This window comes from Mobula birostris, chromosome 12, assembly GCF_030028105.1.
Source record: "Mobula birostris isolate sMobBir1 chromosome 12, sMobBir1.hap1, whole genome shotgun sequence".
NCBI classification, from domain to species: Eukaryota; Metazoa; Chordata; class Chondrichthyes; order Myliobatiformes; family Myliobatidae; genus Mobula; species Mobula birostris.
In genome coordinates, this window is record NC_092381.1 from 35,797,703 (window position 1) to 35,812,778 (window position 15,076).

General features: G+C 38.1%; 1 long non-coding RNA gene across 2 annotated transcripts in view; it reads left to right on the forward strand.

Moving 5' to 3' along the window:
• LOC140205842 (uncharacterized) overlaps window positions 1-7,948 on the forward strand; it is a 63,928-nt gene extending 55,980 nt beyond the window's left edge. For both annotated transcript variants that reach the window (XR_011887980.1, XR_011887981.1), the window contains 2 exons: window positions 1,615-1,718; window positions 1,824-7,948. This is a non-coding gene — a long non-coding RNA (uncharacterized lncRNA). The remainder of the gene's footprint in view (window positions 1-1,614; window positions 1,719-1,823) is intronic.
• Window positions 7,949-15,076: the final 7,128 nt, after the last annotated feature.

Below are 15,076 nucleotides of genomic sequence, written 5' to 3' on the forward strand. Positions count from 1 at the left end.
GCTTTGTGTGGGGGGGGGGGCCAAGGTGGATGAGTTAGTGGGGGAGGGTGGGTGGTCAAAAGCTGGGAGGTGATAGGGAAAGAAGTAAACAGCTGAAGAAGAAGAAACCTGATAGGAAAAGGAATATATTGTTTAGAGATATCTCTAGACATTTGGAGACAATAGAAAAAACATTTAGATGATTAAAAATTGAAAATACTTCCACTTCAAACCACAATTAACTTATATAGATTGACTAAAACATTAAAATTAATTAAACTGAAGCAACAGAAAACAGCAAAATTCTGTTACCCCATTCAAGCATGATGGTAGGAATCGAGCTGATGGTCTGGATTAAAAACAAAGTTGAATCCAGGGGCAAATCTGGAAGTGTCGGGAGTGAGCCGAATGCAAATTGCAAGGAGGTCAGCCAGCCATAACCACATCTGCCTCTCCAGTCTCTCCAAGTAAATCAAGTCTCTCTTTCTGGAAACATTCTAATAAATCTTTACTTCAGCCTCCTCTAGACTTGGTTAACCTGTCGATAGTGTTATAGCCAGAATTCAATACAACTGTGAGGAAAGATCCAGCTGCCCATGCCTTTATTCGCTAGAGTTAACTAGGATGATAAGTGACTCACTGAAACATGCAGAATTATTAAGGAGTTAGTCAGGTTAGATGAGAAGAAACTGTTTTTAGTGTAGAAAAATTGGTAAGAGAAAGGACAAAAGGACACATGGTGAATGGCAAAAAAAAAGACAACATGAGGAAAAAGTGAAAACAGATTCAACAGTAACTTATGAATTAGAATTAAATAGAGCCCTACCCTCTTTACAGAGGTTGTTAAGTCTATGTTGTTAGTAAGTCACAAAACATTAAATTGCTCCGTAAAATAACCACATCCCCACAGTACTGGAATTAATGGGGTTCATAAGGGCCAATCAATATTAACATTTATTTATTTTCTTGCTCTGACTAGTTCAAATGGTACAGAATTAAGATGTCTCAAGCTCAATGGTTGGTTTTAATGGATTTAAAGTATCAGTAGATGTAATATTATTTCATGAGTATCACTGCAGAAGTACCTAACCTTAATGTATTCTTAAGAGGAAATGGTGTCCGATTACTGTGAGGTGGTTACAAATAATCAGGATGTTGTTCAAGGCTTGTGCTCTTTTGAATGTAATAATATTTATGGGAGCTTGTTCATAGAGACAGATGTCCATGAGTTAGGTTTTTGTAACTTGAAGAGACCTCGTAAATATTATTATTTTAAAATATGAACTGTACAGTATATGTGAAATATTTAACTTCTGGGTAATATTTACATGTCTGGAGAAAAGGCCAGAAGAATAGCTAACCAAAGGTTAATCTGGGCAAATAAGACGTTATATTGGACGGTGCCAATCCTCTGTGTGGTTTCTCAAAGTCGGATTGCCAAATCTACACTATCCTTTTGGCTGCCAGTTCGACTGAGTTTGCCAAAATTCATTTCTTTAAAGTTTCATGCCACTAACTGTACAAGAAAGTTTCCAAATTATCAGTATATAGGAGCCACCTTCATAGATGTAAGAGTTCTGTGATCCCATTTCCATTCAGAGATGAATTATGGTGATGCTCTTCTATGTTTTGCAGATAGATTTCTACATGATGATAGGTCCAGGATACAGGAATAAAACTTGCTATACTGATGGAACAGTCCAGTTTTGAAGAGATCTTCCATCTTGTGCCCCTGAAAAGTAATTTCTTTTTTAATCCTTTTGAAATCTGCATGTTTTACTTCAGTGACCAACATGTATGTACAATTCTTCTCAATTTTTTATATTTATATGTCTGCATTTCAGGCATGTTCAAGTTGCAGGAGCACAAGTTTGCAATGGAACAGAAGATGCCATGATCTACATCAGTCTGACAATAGTTTTCTCTTACCTTGGATTGGGGAAAAAATTGCTTGCGCCTTGCAAAGGAGAAAATGATCATTTGCAAGTAGCCAGAATCAGCTTCATTTTTTAGATTATTGGCAGGTCCTATTTTGGCTCTAGATATAAGCCCAGAGTTCCCCATGGACTGCAAGATACTGCCTGCTGTGGCTGGCTGGGTTCCTGGCAGAGTGATTTGATTTAATAATGTAAAATCACATTGCCAGGGATTACCAACTTGTCACCAGCTAATGCTGACAACACCTTGCTGAAGAAAATGCATCTTACTCTTGGGGAAAAATGAATTGTGGATTTTTTTCCCACATTCTCAACAATTAAGGAATTATAGACCACAAAAAAAAGGCTGAAGGCGTATCTGGTTTGCCATCTGCCTTCCTGATGGCAACGTGGCAAACAAATTATGCTTGAGACATTAAGGGTGAAGAGCCTCTCTAATGTTCAGGATGTCCTCGAAGTTTGAAAGATTGTGCTGAAACAAGGAGTCATTCGATATTAGGCAATAGTGTAAAATGCATGGCAACATTTGGTGATCTATTGAACCAGGGGTTCACAACCTGGGGTCCACGGACTCCTTGCTTAATGGTATTGGTCCATGGCATAAAAAATGTTGGGAACCCCTGCATTAAACATAACTCCTGAGTACTGTTTCCTTTGATATTAATGAAAATAAAAATCAGGAAAATGCTGTTAGTGTCAATATCAGGAATTTTCCCTTATTCCCCAACAGACCAAATTCAGCTAACTTCTATATAGTATTTTCAATGTGGGTGTTCATACTATTAATCATTAAATAAAATTTGCCACCAAGGCAGATAAGTATATAAAGGGGCAGATTGTGAAAACCTTTTTTCAAAGAATTAGATTTTACGGTGCGTCTTAAATGGGGTTAGAGGGTTTAGTAGGGAAATTATAAAACTTTAAGGCTTTGACAAATAAAGGCATAATATTTTTCCAATGTTAGTTTTAGCTTGGGCACAATCGATAGTCAAAATAGAGCTCACACTGTGTCCTTTGTGTATGGCTTATCTTTAGCTGGTTAATTGGGTGGGTGGTAAGGAACAAGACCTAGGTTAAGATTACCTCAATTTTCCTCAAGAATGGTTTTATTCTAATACATATTCACTTTCAACCTAATGTTTTTTTTTCAAGTGGCTGGTATATCAATGTGAAAGGATCATTTATAGAATCAGTTGATCCTAAGCTTGTTCACGACCTTAATGGGATTCAGAATTCTCACTGCAACAATATCATCCTGAAAAAAATGTTGAAAGTCAAGAAATCTGGAAATCTGAAACAAAACTACAAAATGTTGGAAATGTTTAAATGGCCAGGCAGCATCTGTGGAAAAAGAAACAGAACTATTGTTTCAGATCAAATGCCCTCAAAATAAAGTATTATTAATATTTTAAGGAAAATGTGAGAAGATTAGTTTTGCTAATTCACTCCTACGCCACAAGCTCACCAACTCACAATGCAAATTTGTCCATTCGTTTCTTTTAATTTTGCCAACCAGAAAGATTGAAAAGTGGGTTCCAGCCTTAAAATGGAATAGAAGCTGAAAAGATAACTCAGGTATTAACTTCTGTGTCAAGTTGTACAATGTTTGTAATCTAGATCTCGTTCAGAGAGAAAATCAGAGCAGTCAGAATTGATTATGCTGATATAAAATGGAATATCCAAGAGAAAGATTTTCTGACAAAATATATTCCTCTGTTGCTTGTTTTAAGCCCATCCTTTTTCTTTGTAACCAAAAAGGTTGAGACTCTGGGCTTCTGTTGAAAGACAAAAAACAAATTCTGCCTTGTCTGCTACGACAGGAGGACTGAGCCTGTGTCCTTGACGTGCCAGTGTTTTCTTTGCTGCTCACCTTCAGCTGTTTCAGATTATGAAACGCATGACCATGTGGAGATACTAAGGGAGCCTGCAGGAGGGATTCTGTGTCTGAGCCCTATGCGGTGAAGGACTTAGCTAATTCTGTGAACAGATCTTTGAACGCCTTCATGTTCACAGTGGCTAAGTTCCGCACCTCAGGGGTTGAACTCAAGCGGATTTCCGGACTTCCATTTGCAGTTCATATGTCTGTACAGGCTTATGTCAGTCGGTCCCCAGGTCTTGCTGGTGCTAATTATTTCTCTTGTTCTGGCTGATTCAATATACTGTTTTCCAGAATGTTTGCATTCAACAGGCTGATTAAAGCAAGATAGAGTTAAGTGGGGTTCTTGGGTCTGAATGAACATATCCCATTTTTTTCTCTCAGAATACTCTCCATACTTATGCAAAAGCTACAACAGTATCAACTACGCACATAACCTTAACCGGGCCAGTGGTCACTCACTTACGCACAAATTGTCATTATATTGCACTTTCCTGCAGAATATCATGAAGCTGTCATCATTCATTTGAAGCCTAACCCTGGAGAATATCATGAATCCTTCTTTATCATTTTTTTAAAGCTTAGGTACACTTTTAGATAATTCCAGATTATGGTAGGCAAATAATTCTGCCTACACATAGGCTCAGGTTATAGAGGTGAGATATCGACACAACATTCTCATCTTTCTACACACCCGTCCCATGACCACTGCACCACAGGTAACTTGATTTCTTCAGTTTCTTGTTACTTCATTCCAGTGCTTGTATTAGCAGTGAGTAAAGAAATAGAAGTAGATACTACAGATGAAGGAGCAAAAGTAAAAGGTTATTACTTTAGGAATCTCTTACAATGTTTTGTGGCAAGACAGGTAAACTATGGAAGCAGTGTCATTTATATAAGACTTAGAAATAAAGTTTTCACAAACTTTTTATTTGAGAACTTTACTCAAAAGGCCAAGGTATAGAATGTGCAGTCAAATAAAGACTAATGAATGAATCAGCAAGGTGTGATCAGGTAAAGCCAAGTGGGTATTTTAGTCTAGAGATGCAAGAGAAGAGTGCATCAATATGTTAATAATTCTGTATCAACAAGGGCTTGTGAAATAAATACTTCAGATGAACCTGATGAAGGAATGAAGGTGTAGTCTATTTTGTAAATGGAGAGAAAATTCAGAAATCAAAGGTGCAAAGGGACTTGGGAGTCTATGTGCAGGATTCCCTAAAGGTTAACTTGCAGGTTGAGTCAGTGGTAAGAAATGGCAAATGCAATGTTAGCATTCACTTTGAGAGGACTAGGAGATAAAAGCAAGGATGTATTGCTGAGGCCGTTTAAGGCATTAGTTAGATCGCACAGACTATTATGAGCAGTTTTAAGGCCTTTTATCTATGAAAGGATGTGCTGGCATCAGAGAGCATCCAGAGGAGGTTCACAAGAATGACCCCCCCAAAAAAAAGGTTTAATGTATGAGGAGCATTTGATGGCTTCGGGCCTCTATTCACGGGAGTGTAGAAGAATGAGAGGGGATCTTATTGAAACTTATCAAATATTGAAAGACCTAGAGAGAATGTGGAAAGGATGTTTCCTAAAGTGGGGGGCTTTAAAACTAGAGGCAAAACCTCAGAATAGATAGATGCCCCTTTAGAACAGAGAAGAGGAGGAATTTCTTTCGCCAGAGTGCGGTTAATCTGTGGAATTCATTGCCACAGGCATCTGTGGAGACAAAGTCATTGGGTATATTTAAAGCAGAGGCTGATACATTCTTGATTAGAAAGAGCGTCAATGGTTATGGAGTGAAGTCAAGAGAATATGGTTGAGAGGGATAATAAACCAGAATTGGAGGGACTGTCAGAAGATTTATTTGTTTCTGAGTGAGAACATCTGAAGAAAGTTCACAAGATTACTAATAAAGAAGGGAAATAAAATGCAGGAAGAATACTGTAAGGAGGGAGGTGTGAGGATAATGAGTGATCATATAATCAGCACTCCCTTGCAATTAATACAGGAGTGAGGAATAGATGTTAATGAAATCCCTCAGCAGTTGGGAACAGAATTGGTATACTGAGAATCAAAAAGATACAGATGCTGAAAATCTGAATAAAACAAAGCAGAAAATGTCCAAAATACTCAACAAATTAGGCAGTATCTGTGAGAAGAGAAACAGAGTTAAACTAAGCCATTGAACATTTCAAAGATTGATGAGTAAATCCGGAGGTCAGGAAAGGCCAAGCTGATACTTTAGAGTGGAATAAGGAAGGAAAGAATGTAAGAAGCGTTTTAATGATTCCACATCAACAAGAGCCAGTAGTAGGATTAACTGAGCTCCGTTGAAGCATCTGCAATCTGAAATTTTTGCTCCGTTTCCTCTCTGTGCATAGATTTTAGACTACGAGAGGAAAATAGTCTTAGCAATGAAGAGAAAATCCAAGAAATCAACAGCAGAGACTAGAGATAAAGTCATATTAGGGGAGGAATCAGTGGGTCTGAGCAGGGAGATTTGATACAATATTCAGTGAAGCGATAAGATTGGAAGGAATGTGAAGTATCAGCTATTAAAGATGATATTTAATAAAGAATAGGAATGACCATTGACATGGAATGGAAGCAGGGAACAGAGTGAAGACATCAGCTGCAACAATAGGTGGAGTGACTGTCAAAAATGAGGGCAACATTAGTACATCAGGGCTAATCCAGGGATTTTATGAGAATTTTTATTTCAATTCCTGGGATGCAATTTTTTAAAAAAATCTCCTTAAGTCAATTCATTGGATCTGGCTCCAAAGGGTCTGGAAAGCTTCTCTTCGAGTATTAACAGAGATATCAAGTAAAGCAGAAGTAGTCAAACTAAATCTATGGAAAAATAATAATGTAATTGAAGAAGGAATGATCCAAGCTCACACAACATTCTGTGCCGTAAAATACTTTAAAGGTTTCTTTCCAGTTTAAGAACAGGGCTTATTTGAAACAGCTTTTCACACAGAAAATTGATACTTAGGTGCTAATCCTACATAACCATGCAAACAGTTACTGTGCCTCAGTTAAGGTACAATACACTTCAGGAACTTCAAACAAATCTAACCTTTCAATGCCAATGTCATGCTTAATATTAAAGGGACCTGCCAAACAAAAAGCTAAAGGTTTTTAAAATTCAGACAAAGGAGATGAGATGAACAACTGAGCAATACACAGCTGTTTGTTTTTGTTTGTTTGAATTATCAACGCACTTAATTTTTATTATTATAAAGTATATATAACATGGAAGCACATTGATTCCAATAGGTCCATCCAGTGTTGTTTTACATTTTTCTTATAGCTGTTTGCTTATGTGTAAAAATGTGAATTGGGAATACTGTACAAAATTAAATTATCACATCAAATACTTGAGAGCTTCTCAGTAAAAGGATTGGCTCTATTCCCACAAACAACCTTTCAAATCCTGGAGACCATGAAAAACTATTTCTTTCTCCCATAGAGGTCTGTATTTAAAATAATTTATTTGTTGCTTGTGAACTAACTGTCAAAATATTAAATGCTGTAGTGAAAAGGGGTATAGTTTTCAAAGTTTACATTTCTTTGTCCAATACCAAAAAATGTACCAAAATGATGTAAAATATTAAAGAAGGCATGCTAATGGAAATATCAATGTCTCATTTGGTCTTTCTACTTCTGTTTTCAAAATGTCGGGTATGGAAGTAAAATGTTTTGTTTTGCACTTTCTTTTCTGTGGCACAAGTTAGGATCACAAGACGTTTTTGCTACTGGAGAAATGGAAATGCAACTAGAGACAAGTTAACATTGAATCGGTCTGTGCTGAACATTCCAGCTTAGGGGCATCAAGGCATGGTTAACACATTTCACCCAAAGGAAGAATCACCCTGAAGCACAAGAACTTCCTTTACATTTGATACAAAAAGTTATGCCTGGGGTGCCATTGGTATTTTTCGATCGATAGGATGTTGGAGTCGCTACGTAGACTCACTCAGTGCCCTTAAAAGTTGCCTAAGCCATCACTTACTTCTCAAAGTAGAGATTTCTTCACTCCATGACAGAGTGCCCCTTTAGAAATATATTTAAGACCAGTTTCTGCAATTTGTTTTTATCTCTATGTGTGCTATGTTTTATTTGAATTGTGCAAATATTAAACCTAATAAAATTTTAACTGTTGGAATTATGGCAACAAAGAATAACTGAACAACCCTGGCAATTCACGTAGCTAATATTTATAGCATTTTACAACATTTAGTGCTATTCATCGGAATACGACTCCTCCTGAAATCCCTGCATATATGGGTCCACACACTAATGTATTCTCCTCAAGGACAATACATTTCAGGGAGGCTTTGTACCACTGAAAATGGGCATGAAATGTACTAAAGTGTTTATCACTGGAAAACCATTTGAGGTTGCTTATTCCTGCTATAAAATAAGACAGAAATGTTATAATCTTTTTAAACTAAAGTTTTTTTTAACCTAATAACTTAAATACATTTCTCTGACAATATATGACAACAGAATTTTCCTAGCGTGTATGAGAATTTATACTAAGAATTAGTACATCCTATTTGGTCAAATTGCTGCTAGTTATTTTATGGTCAATTGTACCATTGCAACTTGTTCTACTTCAGAACGACTAATTTTCTCTTGAAATTGCCTTATGCAAATTATCACTTTTAATTTATTAGCATATTTGTTTAAGTAGCAGCTAGAAATGTAAAATATTATTGCACCTTAGGATGATGTGTCATTGAGGTTGGAGTAAATGTGGAGAGACACTGTTCGATGCCTGTGCTGCTTCCGGTAAAACAGAAGGGTGATTATTTTAAGGAATGGTACTTTCTGAAACTACTTAAGAAACAATGCAATTTTTTGACTCAACGGCTTTATATGAATTAATCTGAGTAGCTATATGGTACTGAATGTTTTAAATGGACAGGGAGGTGAATTGTATTAGTTTTAATCCACATGAGCATTCAGAGTGGCAAAATACCCCCCACAATAACATCCCCACTTTCTAGTCTGAATTAAGCAATTGCAGAGCCTTACATATTATCAAAACATTTCTTGATTAGAAATAAGGACCAGTTCTCCTTTCATACCATTGAAGGAAAAAAGATATGATAAAGATTAATGCTGAACATGAATAGCTCTAACTAAATTATTTTCAATACCCTGTTCAGATATATGACCATATGGATTAGTGTGTTCAGCTTAAATCCTTCCAATGTTGACCTTGTGAAAGCTGGTTTCCTCATTCTATTTCTCCCATCGTCCACTCTACCTTCCTATCACATTCCTTTTTCTTCAGCCCTTAACTTTTCCATCTATCACCTCCTAGCTTCTCACTTCATCCCTCACTTTCCCCCTTTCCCCCGTTCATCCACCTTCCCCCTTCTCCTGGCTTCATCTATCACCTCCCAGCTTGTACTCCAACCCCTCGCACAAACTTCTTATTCTGCCTTCTTCCCCCTTCCTTTCCAGGCCTGATGAAGGGTCTCACCCCAAAATGTCAACTGTTTATTCCTCTCCAATGATGCTGCCTGACCTGCTGAGTTCCTCCAGCAATTTTGTGTATGTTACTCTGGATTTCCTGCATCTGCGGAATCTCTTGTGTTTACGGTGCCACTGAGAATTCCCTAAAGAATTTTAACTTTGCTGAACTTTCTTGGACATGTTCCCATTTCTGGCCAACCCTGACCAAACCATACAGCTACTAATATCACCAATAATATTTGTTTTACCTACTGCTGTTAGTAAGTTAATAGCATCCTGATTAATAAATGACTCTGTAATAGGATAATGATCATTCAGATTAATTTAATTTTACTTGTTCAGAGGCACTGTCATATAACGAGTGACAAATGAAGGCAAGATCAGAGTGGATGATGCATTCCTGAAGCTGTACAACAGTATTGAATAGCCAATCGCATATTATGCAGTATTGACTTACAGATAACTGTATCGCACCTAATGGTATTAGGGTAGAGTTTTGACCTGTGGCTGAATCTCCAAAATACTTCCAGGTTTTTCCATTCCATCAAGCCTTTATTTATCAATTAAGAATGTTATTCTGGTCCTGGTTTAAAGATGGCCAGGTCCCCAGAAGACACAGCTCCTCTGGTTGTGTTGATAATCAATGGCTTGAATATACCTAGGTCACCAACAAAAACAATGTCGACAACTGGAAGATCTGGGCTCAACCTCCTGTGCCTACTGAGCTGATAACAGTTGATATCGTCTGCACTGGCTCAGTTCAGCAGGAACAGGAGTTGTTCCCCTTTGACAACCTGAGAATGAACGTTCTGCTTTGGAAGTTAAGAAGAACCATGCAAACTCAAACCATATTTCTAACAGTTTATTCAGCATTATGGTACAGTATACTGGAAGTCGGGCTTCATATACCATAAATCTATAAGGTCAGAGTTACCATACACAGTTTCACAAATGGTAAGTTAGCAATCTCAACAAAGAATTGGAAGATAATCATGCAAAATGGGGAAGGAGGCAATGCCGTATGACTCCTTGCAGCTTTTTAGAGGTCATATGCTCAACATTTTAACCACCGATGGTTTATTCAAAGGCGACATATTAACAGAGAACTACAAAACATTCACTGTGTTCTCAATGCAATTACACTACTCTTGATTGTTCTTAAGTAGAAAATATTAGTAATAATTTTCAAAGAATTTAATGCACTTATTAAAATTTTGCGCATTTAAAACCAGTTGTGTTGATTAAATATCAACAACAAACTGCGAACATTTGAGCTAATACTTTGTTAAGTAACCTGAGGGGACAAAATCCCCTATGTAGATCCATTTTTATAAATAGAATTGCATGACTTTCTTCCTTCTCTCATTTGGTTGTTCTTTTAAAGATGTCGTTAGATTATTTAAGGAACTGAAGCTAAAGTTTAACATGACGTCATGGAGAAGAGGAAAAGGCTAGAAATCAAACTGTATATTAAGCTCTTGATATAGGATGAATAGTTTTCCAAATTGCACTGTCCGTGGCGATCTCTGTCGCATAACTGGAACCACAATCATGTTCTCTATTTTGATATAATGGCATTTAGTTGTCAAGTTAGACTGAAGGTTATCTTAAAATTCTCTCATGCCATTGCAAGGTAGGAACTGTCTCATGGAGAAACACTTTTCCTCCTGAATTTATGAAGGATCGTTTGTCCTGGACCTTGACTGACATCACAAAGGCAGCAGCGTAGTTTTCATTCTGTTTTCTGTAAGCAGGACGATGATGTAACTGGTGACTCCTTTAAAAGGTAACTACTGGAAAAGAGACACTGCTGGGTCATTTTCATCCTGTTCTTTATTTCTATTCATATGTGGTGACTTCTTTTTTTGGGCAGTTGTTTCAGGTTTAGAAAGACCAAGAGGAGCCATGCTGCGCTCAAAGGGCAAGACTAGATATGCTCCATAACCTTTAGTGTGAATCAATAAATCGGATTCATTGACTGATTCATTTGATCTTTTCAATATAAGACTGAGAAGCTCAAAGGGAAAAAAAACATGTTAAGTGCCATTGTTACTGTTGTGTACACATTGTCTGCTTTGTTGCAATATTCAAGGAACGGAAGCTGCCAAATCACATCATACGCTTCCCGACTTTCCCTTCCATCCACAACATACTCCGCATTATGCAAACTGGAACTTTCTAGCAGAAGAATTTTAGACTAGGAGCAGAATTAGGTCATTTGGCTCATTGAGTCTGCTCCGCCATTCCATCATGACTGATTTATTATCCCTCTCAACCCCATTCTGCTGCCTTTTCCCCATAACCTTTGACTCCCTGAATAATCAAGAATCTATCAACCTCTGCCTTAAATATAGCTAATCACTCGGCCTGCACAGCTGTCTGTGGCAATGAATTCCATAGATCCACAACCCTTTGGCTAAAGAATTTATTTCAGTAGATGCGTTCAGAATACTGCATTATAATGGCTCAGACATGAGGCAGGAGATTGGGGCTGAGAGGAAAAATGGATCAGCCATGATGAAATGGTAGAGCAGACTCGATGGGCCAAATGGCCTAACTCTGCTCCTATATCTCAGATCTTATGGTCTTATAATTTTGTAACAGGTGTACATTTGTATCATGGCACTTTCAACTGTTGTGTAATGTAAAAGTAGCCCAGAATGTTCTTCCCACCTGGAGACAATCAGCCTGTGGACTCCACAGTGTAGATGTCAGCTGATGGTGTTTGCAATTTTCTAGGAGTACTAAAAGAAACAAGGAAAATAGTGCCTGATCTTTGACATGGTTCAGCTGGCAGTAAATCTATAGGAAAATACAGTCTTGGGACTTTGGATTCAGTTCACAATAGGTGGCAGTACTGCCCGAAGGCCAGAAATTTTGTTTAATTTAACCAAGGCTTCGACTGCAATGGTCCCATTGGATCCAGTAGTGTAATGTTCAATAAATCTGTGAAATTAATGTCAATTTACAGGATTCAGCAAATATTTCTCAAAATAAATTAGAATTGCTGGAATATCGTTACTTAATAAATACTGCTTGGCCAAAAACGTTTGTAACTATACAGTATGTAGCAATAACTTGGTTTATTTTCCATCTGCCTTTGATGACTTCTCTGCTTTTTGAGATTAGCTTAAGTCTGTTGAGAAGTTGAATATTTTACTACGAGTTATCCCAATAAATCATGTGTAGTAGACATCAGTGCTCAGCATACGCACATGGGCAGATCAAGGGCAGGAAGCCTCAGCATGCAGCTCAGGGCAATTTGTACAACAGGACTGCAAACAGTGATGTGAGCATCACTGATGAAGTTTCCTGTCAACTTAAACATTCATATTTCCCACATTTCCTTGTGAAGAAATGGAGGCCATTCAGCCTATCTAATCTCTGCCAGCTGTCAAAACAATCCGCTCAGTTCTGTTCTCCCAGGAGCTTTCCTGCAAGCTCTTCACCCCCACAACGCCTTTCACCCTGATTCCCCAGTCACACACCCACATTAGGGGCAGTGTAGAGCAGCCAATTAATTCACTAAAAAGCTCATCACAGGGATGTAAGAAGAAGAAGCCAAAACAGATGAGGGAAATCCACAAAGTTAAAGGGTGAATGTGCAAACTCCACATAGACAGAGGAGAGGAGAAGTGGAGGGTTTAGTTCTGGGTAGCTAAACACAACCTCTAAGGAGACCACAACTTTGTTGTGGTTTGGAGGCTTGCGTGCCTCAATGGCCCAGAGAGCTATGTTGGCTGGAGTCAGGGCTTTACGCTTTGACTCTTGGTAGGGTCACCCATGCCAAACAGGTCCAAGGGTAGAGGCCAGTCTTCCAGGTTCGGAGGTTCAGCTCAGGGCTAACAACCCCAACTGGTAAAACAAAATTGTTACAGAAACAGCGATGAAGAATTCTTCTACATCACATGACTGACAGTAGTGAAAACCAAGAGGAAGCTACTGACATGATGAAGGAAGCCCTGAGATGGAGGACCTTCACTGTTGCCCTAAATGCCCGTGGCGTAACAGGCAGCAAGTAAGTAGTAGTAGCTAAACACAATAAGAGTGTCCAGATCTTGGGAATAGTATGGTGAATGAAAACATTGTCCCTCTATTTCCATAGGATTGTGTCAGCAGGCAGCTTCAGACAAAGTGAGAACCTCATAACTATGGAAGGAGATGAATGGGATGAAAGGTTAATTCAGAGGAACTGAGAAACAATTTGGTAAACAGACAAACACCAGGAAACATTAACTCGTAAAAATGTAATTAACATCTTGGGGCCAAGATTCCTGAACATGAATAGCTACTTTCCTTCTGTAGTTCTCTCTGTGATCTTGATATTAGTCTCAGTGGTGACTCCAAAAGGAAAAGCTTTTGCTTAGCACTATTCTTTTCAAGAGGCTAACAGTCCTGAGAACCTACAAACTGCCAGTTATTGGTTCTCATTTTGAAGTTTCCGATCCAAATGGCTTTCCAAAAAGGAATATACTTCAGATATGACTTGATTTATTTGCCGTTTTGCTCAGTATGCATACTACTGAAAGAAAATGGAGGGCTACGTGGTAGGGAAGGGTTAGATGGATCTTAGATTAGGTTAAAGAGTCAGCACAACATTATAGGCTAAGGGGCCTGTACTGTTCAATGTTCTATATTCCATTGGAGCTTTGCACAAATTAACATCTTTCTGCGCTTGCCCCAACATATTTCATAAAAATTAAGAATAAGATGACAGAACAACAGAACTTAATCTCTTTTTGAATTAACCTTTTAAGAAGGCAAACACACGACCAGCCCATTCACTAACTGAACTTTGCCGAAAGGAACAGTAGAAATAAAGATGCTTTTCTCGAATTTTCTTTGCAACTGGTAGGAATCTTGAACCGTAAAATCATAAAGCTGTCCTTTATAAGCGTTTAATCACTTTGTTACATGCTGTGCCTGATGGAAGTCAGTGGCTACTCCCACTCCCACCAATGTGCAATGGCTCCAGACACAAACAGAACCTCCGACTCTTCACAGCGCATTATGTTTGAAAATTATTCTCATTCTTCAATAATCCGCCTCTGTAACAGCTGGCTAACCATCCTTCAGCTCAGCTGGAGTGGTAGGAACAACAGTGGGCGCTGCCGAGGAAATCAAGTCAAGCTGGAAGTGGTTAGAAACCTGCAGCTGCAGTCTGGTTAACCCAGCTGACACTGAAGCTACTGGCCCTGGTAGAACAGGGGCTTGAAATTATCTACTTACTAATTATCTACTTATTGTATATTGGCAGATTGCTGATGGGAAAAACAGTCTCCGTGGAATGACGTTCTCCTCACACTATGTCTAAACATTTCTAGAGTTTATGTATAACCCTGTTGTCACTTAGTAATTGGAGAAATATCTTTGCTTACTCGTGAGAGAAAAAAATAAATCTAAACTCCAGTATCTTTCCAGTTAGCAGTCAATATGCTGCAATCAAGGGTATCTATAGATCAGTACATTCTTTAAATGGCTGATTATAAAGCAAACTTTTTGATCATATCCTTCTGTTCAAGCAGTAGTGAAATATCGTTGTTTTGTTAGCTGGTATTTGTATAATTGCCTCACACTCTCTGTGGGCTAGTAAACCCTTAAAGTAAATACCAGGGTTCTCATTTATCTAATTTCACAGCAATTTCATTGTCCTGGCATTTCAGCTTTTACATCTGGATGTTTAAAGCTCCTGTTCTAATCACCAGGTCATTGTAATCGAAGATCACTGACTAACTGCCTCACTCATGCCAGCCATATTATATCCCTTGTTAGATTCATTAAACATAACCAATTATAC